This window comes from Triturus cristatus, chromosome 2_1 (assembly GCF_964204655.1).
Source record: "Triturus cristatus chromosome 2_1, aTriCri1.1, whole genome shotgun sequence".
NCBI lineage: Eukaryota > Metazoa > Chordata > Amphibia > Caudata > Salamandridae > Triturus > Triturus cristatus.
The window spans coordinates 215,295,248-215,307,211 of NC_140581.1; the positions used below are offsets into that span (position 1 = coordinate 215,295,248).

Sequence of the window (11,964 nt, forward strand, 5' to 3'; positions counted from 1 at the left end):
GTAGTTTTGGATAATCCCTTTTAAGAAACAGATACTCCTCCTGATGCCCTGCTGTTGCCATTCAGACAGTTTTCCCCATGTGTACACAATGCTGTCATTGTATGTTCTGGTGCTACAACTATTGTAAAATGTACTGTTGCCCAGTTGCGTCTGTGCCTCCGATATATACATTTCCCTACTGAGCAGCACGATGTTTCCACCTTTATCTACAGGGCGCACCACAATTTCTTTGTCAATTGCCAATGACATTAGGATTTCTTTTGTTTAAAGGATAAGTTGGAAGTCATAGACCCTTTCGAACTTCTTTGATGTTTGCATTATAGTAACGCTTTCATGACCACCTCATGGAATGTGTCTATATTATCATGCTGGAGGTTTGGATAAAACACTGATGTGGGTTTAAAGGGGGTAGCTACTGCCTTGTCAGTGGTTATGTCCCAAACCTCTAAGTTATTGGATGCATTTCCCTCCATTTCACCTGCCAATGTAGTTTACAATTCTTGCATTGTAATTAATATGTCCGCATCCCCCACAGTAAGGTTGGATGGAACAGTGGCATCACTTTTGTTACCTTCAGTGGGTTTCATTCCTTTTAGACTATACCATTTTTTGAGTTTAAGTTTTCTAATGAAGCGGAATATGTCTATCCGAGTGTCCGAATAATTAAACACTTTAGTTGGACAAAATGTCAAGCCTACACACAGAGTTATTTTCTCCTGAAAAGACAATGAACGGTCTGTTAAATTGATTATAGTTTCATTTACCATTTGGCTATCCATCATTACTTCCTTCGTCTTGAGCCTCCCCATTTGTTTCCAATGGGCTCTGAATCTTTTCCTCTTCCTTTGTTTCCTTCTGTGTCTCCTTTGTTGGCTTCTCCCCTGCCTCTTCCTCTTCCTCTGCCTCTGCCTCTGCCATGCTGTCCTCTCCCTCTCGTCGATGGTCCTTTTGAGGGGGTGGTTCTTCCTGTCTGCTGCCCCCTTTTTCTCAGCATACGGTACTCGTCTAAAAAAGTAGCCGTTTTGGTGACTACCTCCATTTCTGATGACGAGCTGGCAGTGTTGATGAAGATATCAGTGTCAGAGTTGCTTGTAACTGCTGCTGCAGGAGGAGCACTGATTGTGCCTCCTTGTATCTTAGTTGTGACTTCCGTTGGTTGAATGTTGTACATGTGTTCATATTTATGACCGTTTTTGGAGTTTGATATCCTCCTCATGTTGTAACAGTCTATTCTTCATTTCTTCCTTAAATTTCACGATTGCTTGTTGGTCAGCATTTTGTCTGAAATCTTCCAGTTCCGCAATCTCTTTTAAGATCGACTCTCTATCCTCCCATGCATACTTGACTAGTATGCACAGCATCTTTGTGGAACTGGTGGCTGAATTTTTGGCCCATTCTTCCAACATACGGGGATTGGGAGACTCGTAAGATGGTGTTGTATAGATCCAGAGTCCCTGTGGTGCCATGTTCTTATCCACATAGTCTTGAAGGGAGGTTGCCTCCCACCATTTTGATGTTTCCGTTCTTTTGAGTTTTTCATATTTCTTGAGTTTCATGTTGAGAGAGATATTGTTGGACTTGGCCCTTTTGGCAGGTTCACCCCTAAAACTTTTTGCCTCTTCTGTGACCTGATATTGATAGTTTTCGGCCTCTGCGCACTTTAGCACTGTGGCCCAGTGTAAAGTGCGTGCGCGCTCTGAGTGCGTGGGGTGAGATTGGTCTGCCCTCCCATAGGAATGCATGGGGGATATGTGTGTCCCTGGCAATTCCTGGTATGAGAGGAGTGCAGGGGCGAGTTTAGTTTGTATGAGTTCATGAGAATAAATGCTGCGCAACGGTGTGCTCAGATTTATGGTGACTGGGGGAGAAGTGCCACTTTTAGAAGTTGGCTTTTCTGTGTGCTATGTGTCTGCCTGCCTGATGTGAGTTGCATATCTAGCTTGTGAGTGGCAGGAGCTGAGGGGTGTGGGTGGCTCCATGAGGGGCAGGGTGAGTCAGCTAGGCTGAATGGGACACCTGGAGGAAGAATGGTGGGAGGAGTAATCCCCTGACTCGGAATGGGATGGTGCTTCCCTAGTACAATGCTCGCCCGCCCCCTGTGGTGTGTCTGATCACTGAGACCCCACCGGACAAAGGGGAAGAGGAGCTGGGTAAACAGGGTGCTCCAAATCTCCCCTGAACCAGTTGCATCTGGTTTTCCCACCAGTTCTGTGCCTACACACAAAGGAAATGTGGTATAAATATACTGGCTGAGACCCCATGTCTGAGTTGTGTTGTTCTCCTGACTTGAGGGGGGCCTGATGCTGCTGGGCTCCAAGAGGAACCGCCACAAAGGACTACCTCCCTGCTGGAGGGCCCTGTGTGCTGGCCTGCCTGGTGTCCAGCCTTTGCCCCCCCATACTTGGACTTTGCCGCCTTGTGAGCACTTTATTTTTATTTCTGAGGAGCGCTTTTGCGTTTGTTCCAATGGAGCGCTTGGCTCCTTGCCAGCTGAGAAGAGGCGCTTCCTGTTGCTGCCTGCAGTGCTGAGCTGCGATCATTCTCAGTTTCCTTCTTTGTTTGTGTTCTCCCGGGCCGTAGCGGTGAGAAGCTACACAGCGGCGCAGCCGTTACAGGCCACTGCAACGTTCGTCTTTTGGCCACAATTACTTCATTCCTGTGTAGTCCCCGAGTGGGGCTCCCCTTGGCCACAGTTGCACCGCAGGAGCAGGCATCTGCAATGTTGGGCAGGATATTGTTTTCAAAATCCCAGAGAGGGGCTCAGGAGGCACGCTGGTCCCAATACTCAGTTTCACAGCTGCCCAGCAATTAGTGGGCAGCTGCCACGTTTAGGTGGTGCATCTGCGCACTTTGCTTTGCTGCTTTTGCAGCCAGCCCGGACATTCTGGACATTGGGCATTTGAGCCCCTGTGAGAGGCCAGTTGGCCTGGGTCCATAGGTCCAGTGTGTTGTGCCCCCGATTGGGGCACACTGCATTTATGCTAAATATTGCCCATGGTGTTTATGCTTACGAGGCCTATTGCCTCATGATTCTTACATAATGTGCTTTTACGTGTGAGGTTGGTGCATAATGTGTGATGCTAATGTAGTTTTAGGCCTAATGTGATTCATGCGCAAGGTGATTTATGCATCCTCTGTTTTACGTTGCAGGATCTAGGTCCCAGTTCAGTATTTCACCAGTAGTTACTGGTTGTGCTCTATGTTTATGATAAATCTTACTTTTACTATTTCTACTAAGTGATGATTCTGACAGTGGTCCAGGTGGCCCGCTCATGTGTATATAATCCCCTGTAAATATTGCCCAGTCCCAGTTGGCACAGTGTATATGGTGTGATTACCATCTAATGTATTGTATTGTAAATCAGTCTTGTAGAGCGCATCTATCACCCTACGGGTATCTTGGCGCTAGGACTAAGATGGAAGAAAAAAACTTTAGCCAATGTGTTTTATGATAATACAAAGGCTATTTTTGATATAACCTTGTGTGGAGTTCTTTTTGTGGTGTGCCTAGTGTGTTGCTGCTGTGTGTGTGTGTTGCACAAATGCTTTACACATTGCCTCCGAGATAGGCCTGGCTGCTCGTAACAAGCTACCAAGGGGGTGAGCAGGGGCTATCTTTGGCGTGTAACTCCCTTGCCCTGACTAGAGTGGTGGTCCCTGCCTGGCTTTGGCGCAAGCCTTAGCAAACCAGAGATCCCATTTCTAACAGGTATCCTTTTCAGTTGGAATACTGACGCTCTGCACTTTCCCTGGTGCATGAGCGAGTAATGTTAGCGGAGCCATGTGCCTTTACGAATCTTCGTCCATGAATGCAAGTAATCTTCTCAGACACACGCTTGCCCACGAGTATATGCTCTCGGAATGCATTTTGTGGTCCTTATTTTTGAGAGGAAGTGTGTAAGAGATAAGTACCATGATGAGTAGATGGCTAGTTTTCAGTTTTTAAAAAAGGTTACGCTCTCGCCAGACTCTCACAGGATCGTGAAAAGCAGAAAGGAGTAGGTGATCTTTGAATATATTCTAGTAAGCACACTTGCTACTTTAGGAAAGAGTCTTACTGGAGATGGTGTTTATCACAACATACTATTTACACGATTGGTTTGGGAAGAGTTGTGAGGAGAGTTCAGGCTCTTCCCACACCCTACTATGCACACTCTTCATCTGAGAGAGAGGTCTGAAAGGAGAGGCCAGTCCATCTACACACTCTACTGTGGACACCCATCATCTGAGTGAAAGGTCTGACAGGAGAGGGCAGTCCCTCACCACACACTACTATGCATACCTGTCACTTAAGAGAGAGGCCTGAAAGTAGAGGCCAGTCCATCCACTCACCCTATTTTGCACACCCATCATCTGAGAGAGACATCTGACAGCAGAGGGAAGTCTCTCCCTATACACTACAGTGCACACCTGTCATCCTGTACAGAGGTCTGAAAGGGGAGTCAAGTCCATCCAAATACCCTATGTTAGAAATGGGGGACTCTGGTTGGCAGGTTTGTACCCTGTCCTAATTAGGGACCCTTCTTTCTAGTTAGGGTAAGGGGATTACACTTCTAAAATTACCCCTGCTCAGCCCCTTGGCATGAGCAGCCAGGCTAATCTCAGATGCAATGTGTAATGCTTTGCACATTACACACATTAATACAGTGAAAACACTACAAAAGAACACCACACCAGTTTTAGAAAAATAGACAATATTTATCTGTGTAAACATACAGTAATCAAAAGACAAATATTGCAAGAATAAACTCAAAATACAGTTCCTTCAAGTCGATATCTCCTTTTGGGGCTATCACAGTGTCGTGAACAAACAATTCCTACAGTTCGGGCTGAACGCAGCATCCCAGGCCAACTATGGTGTCAGGAAGATCCGCAAACAGTACCTTGGAAAGGCAGGCCATTGTGGACCTTGCGATGAGCTCCGAAGAGGCGGCGTTGGCGGTGTTGTTTCTAGAGGTCAGTACAGGAGTCGTTAAGCCCTTGAAGTCACACGCATTGCAGGTCGAACGCCGTGAGGTTGAAGTTAGGAGTGCCGGTGTCGGCAGGCATCTGGGTTGCGGGGTGAAGTGGAATGGTGTGGAATGAGGTGCCCTCAGGTCGCGGTGCAGGCAGCAGCTCGGTGACGGTGTCCAGTGGCATCGGTGAGACCAGGGATGCGGTGCGAAGTGGAGCAGTGCTCTTTGCAGTGCTGGCATCATCATTGTTGAACTGCTGTTGTCGGTAGATGATTTGGAGTCAATGGCGTTGGTGGGCAAGGCTGTGGTGTGGGTTGGGGGTGCATTAAGTAACTTACGAGCGTGGACCTCATGCCACAGTTCAGGCAGTGTCGTCGGTATCAGCATGGAGCTTCATTGTCGGGGATACCAGGGCAGCGATGTGAAGCAAGGAGGTGTGGAGTGCTGTGCCCTCAGGTCATGGTGGAAGTAGTGGCTCGGTGGCAGCATCAGGCGTTGGCATCGGTGAGACCAGGGTTGCAGTGCTAAGCAGGGCAGTGCTCTCTGCAGAGCTAACAGGTCATGGAGCCAGCAGCGGCATTGTTGACGGCATTGGGTTGCTTTTTCTTCTGTTGCAGCACAAAACATAGAGTTCCCAGTAGTGATAGCAGATGAACTTGAAGTCTTTGCTGTTTCTGAGACTTCTACTCAAGCTCCACCTCAAGCCCTTGGATAAACTCAGGAAAATAAGTTGCAGAAAGTCCAGTCAAGTACTTTCACTGCCCATGACAGAAGCAGCCACTGCAGGCCAACACAAGCAAAGCACACAGCAAAGTGTAAATTCTTCCTCACAGCTTCTCCAGCTCTTCTTCTTGGCAGGTTCCTTAGTCCAAATGAGTTCTAAATTTCTGGGGTAAGGGCCCCAATATTTATACCACTTTCACTTGGAAGTTTTAGGCAGAAAGTCTCTCAAGCTCCACCTTAAGCCCTTGGATAAACTCAGAAAAATAAGTTGCAGAAAGTCCAGTCAAGTACTTTCACTGCCCATGACAGAAGCAGCCACTGCAGGCCAACACCAGCAAAGCACACAGCAAAGTGTAAATTCTTCCTCACAGCTTCTCCAGCTCTTCTTCTTGGCAGGTTCCTTAGTCCAAATGAGTTCTAAATTTCTGGGGTAAGGGCCCCAATATTTATACCACTTTCACTTTGAAGTTTTAGGCAGAAAGTCTCTGAGCTCAGTAAATATCAGTTCTGTCCTCCCTGGTACAGCTTCACTACAGGAGGCGTATACAGAAATGCACAGAGCAGACACAGCCCATTCAGGTGCTAGTGAAAACTCCTCCCACCACTCTAAATGTAGAAAGGTCTATTCAGCCTGGCTATGAGTCACCCAGGAAAGGCAGGACACACCTCAACCCCTCTTGTGACTGTCTGGTGTGAATGCACATCCCCAGCTACTGTCACTCCAAAACCAGACAGTGAATACACAAACAGGCAGAGGCGCACAGGATGGTTAAGTAAGAAAATGCCCACTTTGTAAAAGTGGTATTTTCAAGCACACAATTTAAAAACCACCCTTACTAAAAGATGTGCTATTAAATTCTGAGCTCAGGGAGCCTAAAATCCATTTCTCTATCTTCTCTCAATTGAAAGTTACACTTGTAAGATGTTAAAAGGCAGCCCCCATGTTAACCTACAGGACAGGCAGCTTTTGAATAGTGAAAAATGAAATACACACTATTTCACTATCAGGAGATGTCAAACACACTTCTATGTGTCCTACCTTTCTCATAAACAATACCCTTCCCACAGGACTAACTTTGCCCTTCCTTAGGGGTGTCTTACATCTAAGAAAAGGGAAGGCTCGAGCCTGGAAGTGGGTGCACTTGTCAGTTTGACATGGCAGTAAAAACTGCACGCAGACACTGCAGTGACAGGTCTGAGGCACCTTTGAAAGGCTACTTATGTGGGTGACACAACCAGTGCTGCAGGACCACCAATAGCATTTGAATTGCAGGCTCGAGGCACATACAGTGCACTGTACTAGGGACTTACTAGTAAATCAAATATACAAATCTTGGAAAAACTATCATAATACAAATTATAATAGGAGCACTTTCACTTAGCACTGAATAGCAGTGAAAAAGTCCATAGAGACACTAAACCATCAAAAACGAAGTCCAGCACACCATCAAAAATAGGAGGTCTCAAAGCAAAATGATAGGCGAAACACGCCAAAAGATGCCCGGTCTAACACCCTTCTATGCACATTCGTCATCTGATAGAGATGTCTGACAGGAGGGACCAGTCTCTCCGTACACAGTACTATGCACACCTATCATTTGAGAGAGAGATCTGAAAGGAGAGGTTAGTTCATCCACATATCCTACTACGCACACCTGTCAATTGAAAGAGAGGTTTGATAAGAGAAGGCAGGCTCTCCCCACACACTATTATGCACACCCATCATGTGAGAGTGGTCTGAAAAGAGAGGCCATTCCATCCACACACCTACTACACACACCTGTCATCCGAGAGAGAGGTCTGACAGGAGAGGGCAGTCCTTCCCCACACACTAGTATTCACACCTGCCATCTGAGAGAGAGGTCTGAAAGGAGAGGCCAGTCCATCCTCAAACTATATGAAGCACACCCATCATCTGAGATGTCTGACAGGAGATGCCTGTCACTGCCTTCAAACTACTATGCACATCCATCATCTGAGAGAGATGTCTTACAGGAAAGGCCGGTCACTCCCCTCAAATTACTATGCACACCCGTCATCTGAGAGAGAGATCTGACAGGAGAGATTAGTCCCTCCACACTTAGTACTATGTACACTTGTCATCTGAGAGGTGTGAAAGAAGAGTCCAGTCCTCCCTTCACACACCCTACTCTGCATGAGACATCTCATGACAGGTCTCAAAGCAGATGTCAGTCTCTTCCCACACACACAGCTATGCACACCCGTCATCTGAAAGAGAGATCTGAAAAGAGAGGGCAGTCCATCCTCACACTATATGAAGCACACTAGTCACCTGAGAGAGATGTCTGACAGGAGAGTCCTATGCATCCACACACCCTACCACACGCACCGATCATCTGAGTGATAAGTGTAGCAGGAGAGGACAGTCCATCCACACACCCTACTAGACATACCCATCATGTACACATTCTAATACGCCCACCTGTCATGTGAGATAGAGGTCTGAGTGGAAAGAGAAGTGCTTTTCGACTCACTACTATGCACACTGGTCATTTGAGAGAGATATTTTAATGGAGGGTAGCTCTCTCTTTATAAACCCTACTATGCACATCTGCCATCTGAGACAGAGGTCTCAGTGGAGAGGCCAGTCACTCTCCATAGAGCTTACTATGCAAACCCATCATCTGAGAAGTCTGCCAGGAGAGGCCAGTCTATATACACACTCTACTACATACACTCGCCATCTGAGAGAGAGGTATCTGAGGAAAGGGCAGTCCCTCTCCACTCACTACTGCATACACCCATCATCTGAGAGAGGTGTCTCAGGGGAGAGGCCAGTCTCTCTCCACACTCTACTAGGCCAGTCGGTCCCCATATAGCCTACTACACACACCCGTCATCTGAGAGAGAAGTGTGAAAGGAGAGGCCAGTCCATCCACACAGCCCACTATGCATACCTGTCATCTGAGAGCGGGGTTTGAAAGGACAGGGTAGTCCCTCCTCGTATACTAGTAGGCAGAACTATTATCTAAGAGACGGTTGTCAGAGGAAAGGCTAGTCCTTCCTATATACTATTATTGCTCTACAATTGTGTTGCAATCTCGAGAGAGTCATTTGCAAGGGTTAGGGGATAAAGTTTGCCACATGGGGTTCGTTCAATCTTGCGAGACCCGCGCATGGAAACTTACTGGGCCTGCTACTAGGTGTTTTATGATCCTGTGAGCCTCTCGCGAGACCCAAATGAAAAATTACTGGGCCTGACATGAAGTATTTCAGAAATGCGCAAGAGTCTTGTGAGATCGGAAGAGGAGAAGTAAAAAATAGGGCAAGACTCAACCAATAGTTACCATTCTTATTACATGGTTGAAGGAATGCTGTGATGTGACTGGGTGCAGAAAATAGGTTAATTTGTCCTTTGTGCTTTAGAGGAGAAGGAAGTCTCTTTGAGTTGTGCTCAGCAGAAGTGCATTTAAGTGAAGCTGAAAGAGACTGGTGTGCTCATTTTCATTTAAGAAAGAACTGCAAGTTCAGATATTTAATAATATATCTTGTACATGTTGTTGTGAAGTGTCAGTAAGTGTACTAATGTTGGTAAACTTATTCTATGCCATGTTTAGAGAGTGAAAAGCAGTTTGGGGAGGTGTGGATGCATAACTATAGCTTTTGAGAGGTACACATTATAATTTAGAGAGATGTAAGCGAGGTTTACAGATTGTGTTAAAAAATGAAGTTTTTCAACTGTATATACTTGTTAGTAGAGGAAGTACTGCTTCTTAAATTATGAAACAAAGAATGTAATAATACAAGCTCTACTGTACTTATGAGCCTCATTTTATGTATATTTTAGCATCATGAGATGTTTGAGTGGTGATATTGCTATTTCAATAGCAACACACTATGGTGAGTGTTAGCATAGGTATGTCAAGATGATTGTGTTACTTTAGAAACTGTTATGGAAGCAGAGTTCATGGCGTGTTATAATTTAATTGTAAAAATATGAAAATAGACTGGTTGAGGGTGTGGTATTTTTCAGGAGAGAAGATTAACATACTACTAGTGTACTAGATATACATATGTGATGATTGTGGGTGAAAAATGTAGTAATGCTTAGAGCATATAGTGATGTATTACTGTTATGAATTATTGATCAGCATGTAACTTTTATCTTTTTTGTTATTTTGTCTTTTTTAGGAGGAAAATGGAAACTTGTCTCTGAGGAATAATTATCTGCTTTCATAAGCAGCAAAAAAAGCCTTTATAACACAAGCAGGAATATTGTGCTGTTGAGTAATAACTACGTCTTGAAGCACAGTGCTTTCAGGTTGGAAGAATGTGGCAGTGACTGAACAGTTGTGCAGTTCAGCAGCATGAGCCATCTCTGCACAAACTAGGCTTTGTGAACTATCCATAGATATGGTGCTTTGCTGAAATGTTTTTGCCACCTAGTCTGCAAATATATACTTGGAACCAAACACTCTTTGACAGGCTAAGGTGGCTAAAAGACTAGAAAAGAAGTGCTACATGTACCAAAATGCAGTCGGCAATAGAAGAAAAAGGGGGAGACATTGGCACCTGCTGATGAGTTTCAAAAAATGTTTTAAGTTATATAGTTGTTTGTTTTATTTGTTTAATAGTTGTTCATATAGTTTGTTAACATGTTGTTGTAGTTCTGTATTGTTGTTAAATAGCTTTTTTGTGATTAAATAGTTTAAAGTTACTTTTGATTGTTTTGCATAATACTAATTATACATTTCAATGTCTTTATAGAATTGCAATATTCACCAAAACTGTCAGTTCCATCTTCAGGGACTGTAAATGTGCTGCTCCATGAATATGTATCTCTATGGTAGTAAGCACATCTTGTATTCTAGAGATAACTGGTAATGGAGAATACAATTATTTTGTTAGGCAGGTATGGTGACTTGTCATGCAACAGTGAGGTCAATCGTGGTCCATGCTGTAGTATAGGGACTTCTAATAGAAGAGAGAAGGGATCGGCACAGAGAAAACTGCATCATCATACTCTAAAACACACTCCTTTCACCTGCAGTGCACACAGTATTACGTATGACTGTCACCATTGGGAGATGTCTTAAAGGGAGGTGACTATGTCCCTATAATCAATTATGGACACCAGTAGTGCAAGACACAGTTTTCAGCAGAGAGGATACTCCATTTTATACCTGACTATGGACATTCATCACTATGAAGAGAGGTATATGCAATGACAACAGTCTCTACCCATTGTCTACTTTGCACACATGTTACTCTACGTACATGTCTCAGCTGACAGGGAAGTGTGTTTCCATACCATAGTTTGTATAGTTGTTATGCAAGACAGACATCTCAGCATAGAAGTAATTTCATCTCTACACCTTACATGAGCAAAGAGGTAAGCTCCTTTTCACAGTCTAATTTGCACACCCATCATACAAGCGACAGGCCACAGGTGAAGGGCCAGTCTCTCCCCACACTGTAGAATGCAGACTTATCATGCAAGACAGATGTGCAGCAAACAGGTAGTTCCTCCCTACAGCATACTATGTGTACCTGTCAGCATGGGAAGAGGTATAAGCAGAGAGATAAGTATTTCTGAAAGCCTATTATGGACATCTTCCCATCCTGGTAAGATATATTTGCGGACAGGTCACTCCCTTCCCAGACACCACTACATATCCCTGTTGCTGGAGGGAGAGGCAGAGAAGCCACTGCTTTCCCACACTGTACTGGGCATTCATGTTGTCCTAGAGATAGGTGTTCGTGGAGAGGACCAAGTTTCGAAACACACTACTGTACATGTCTGTCATGTTTGGGAGAACTGTAACTAGACAGGCAACTCCATTCCCACACCCTAATATATATGTTTTTTTCTGTTTGGAGAGGTCCCAGTGGAGAGGCAAGTACTTGTTATGCTTGCTATGGAATAGTGAGGTCTTGTGTGTGAGGTGAGTACATACCACACCCTGCTATGCATACTGCTGCAGAAAAGAGTGGGTGGAGAGGCAGTGTCTCTTTACACCCTACTCAACACACTGGTTTCCTTCATGCAAGATCTAAGTGGAGAGGCCAGTCTCCCCACAGTCTACTTTACACAGTTGTTAGGCTGTGGGGAGGTCTCAGTAAGTCCTCAGTCTTTTCTTAAGCCCTACTGTGAACCTTTGTTATACCGTGAAAGGTTTTATTGGAGAACATCTTTTCTATCTATATCCTACTAATAGGGAGCATAAGGCATAAGTACAGTAATAAAAGAAAGCATCAATTTTTCCTCCAAAAAAAGAAATAGGATCTCGTGAAACTCTTGCGGGATCTTAAAGAAAGTAGTGAT

At 44.9% G+C, this 11,964-nt stretch overlaps 1 long non-coding RNA gene across 1 annotated transcript in view; it reads left to right on the plus strand.

Annotated features, from left to right (window-relative positions):
- The window catches only part of LOC146863983 (uncharacterized), an 85,967-nt gene extending 76,075 nt beyond the window's left edge, over positions 1–9,892 (plus strand). Inside the window, exon 3 of the long non-coding RNA XR_014969838.1 lies at positions 9,831–9,892. This is a non-coding gene — a long non-coding RNA (uncharacterized LOC146863983). The remainder of the gene's footprint in view (positions 1–9,830) is intronic.
- The last annotated feature ends 2,072 nt before the right edge of the window (positions 9,893–11,964 follow it).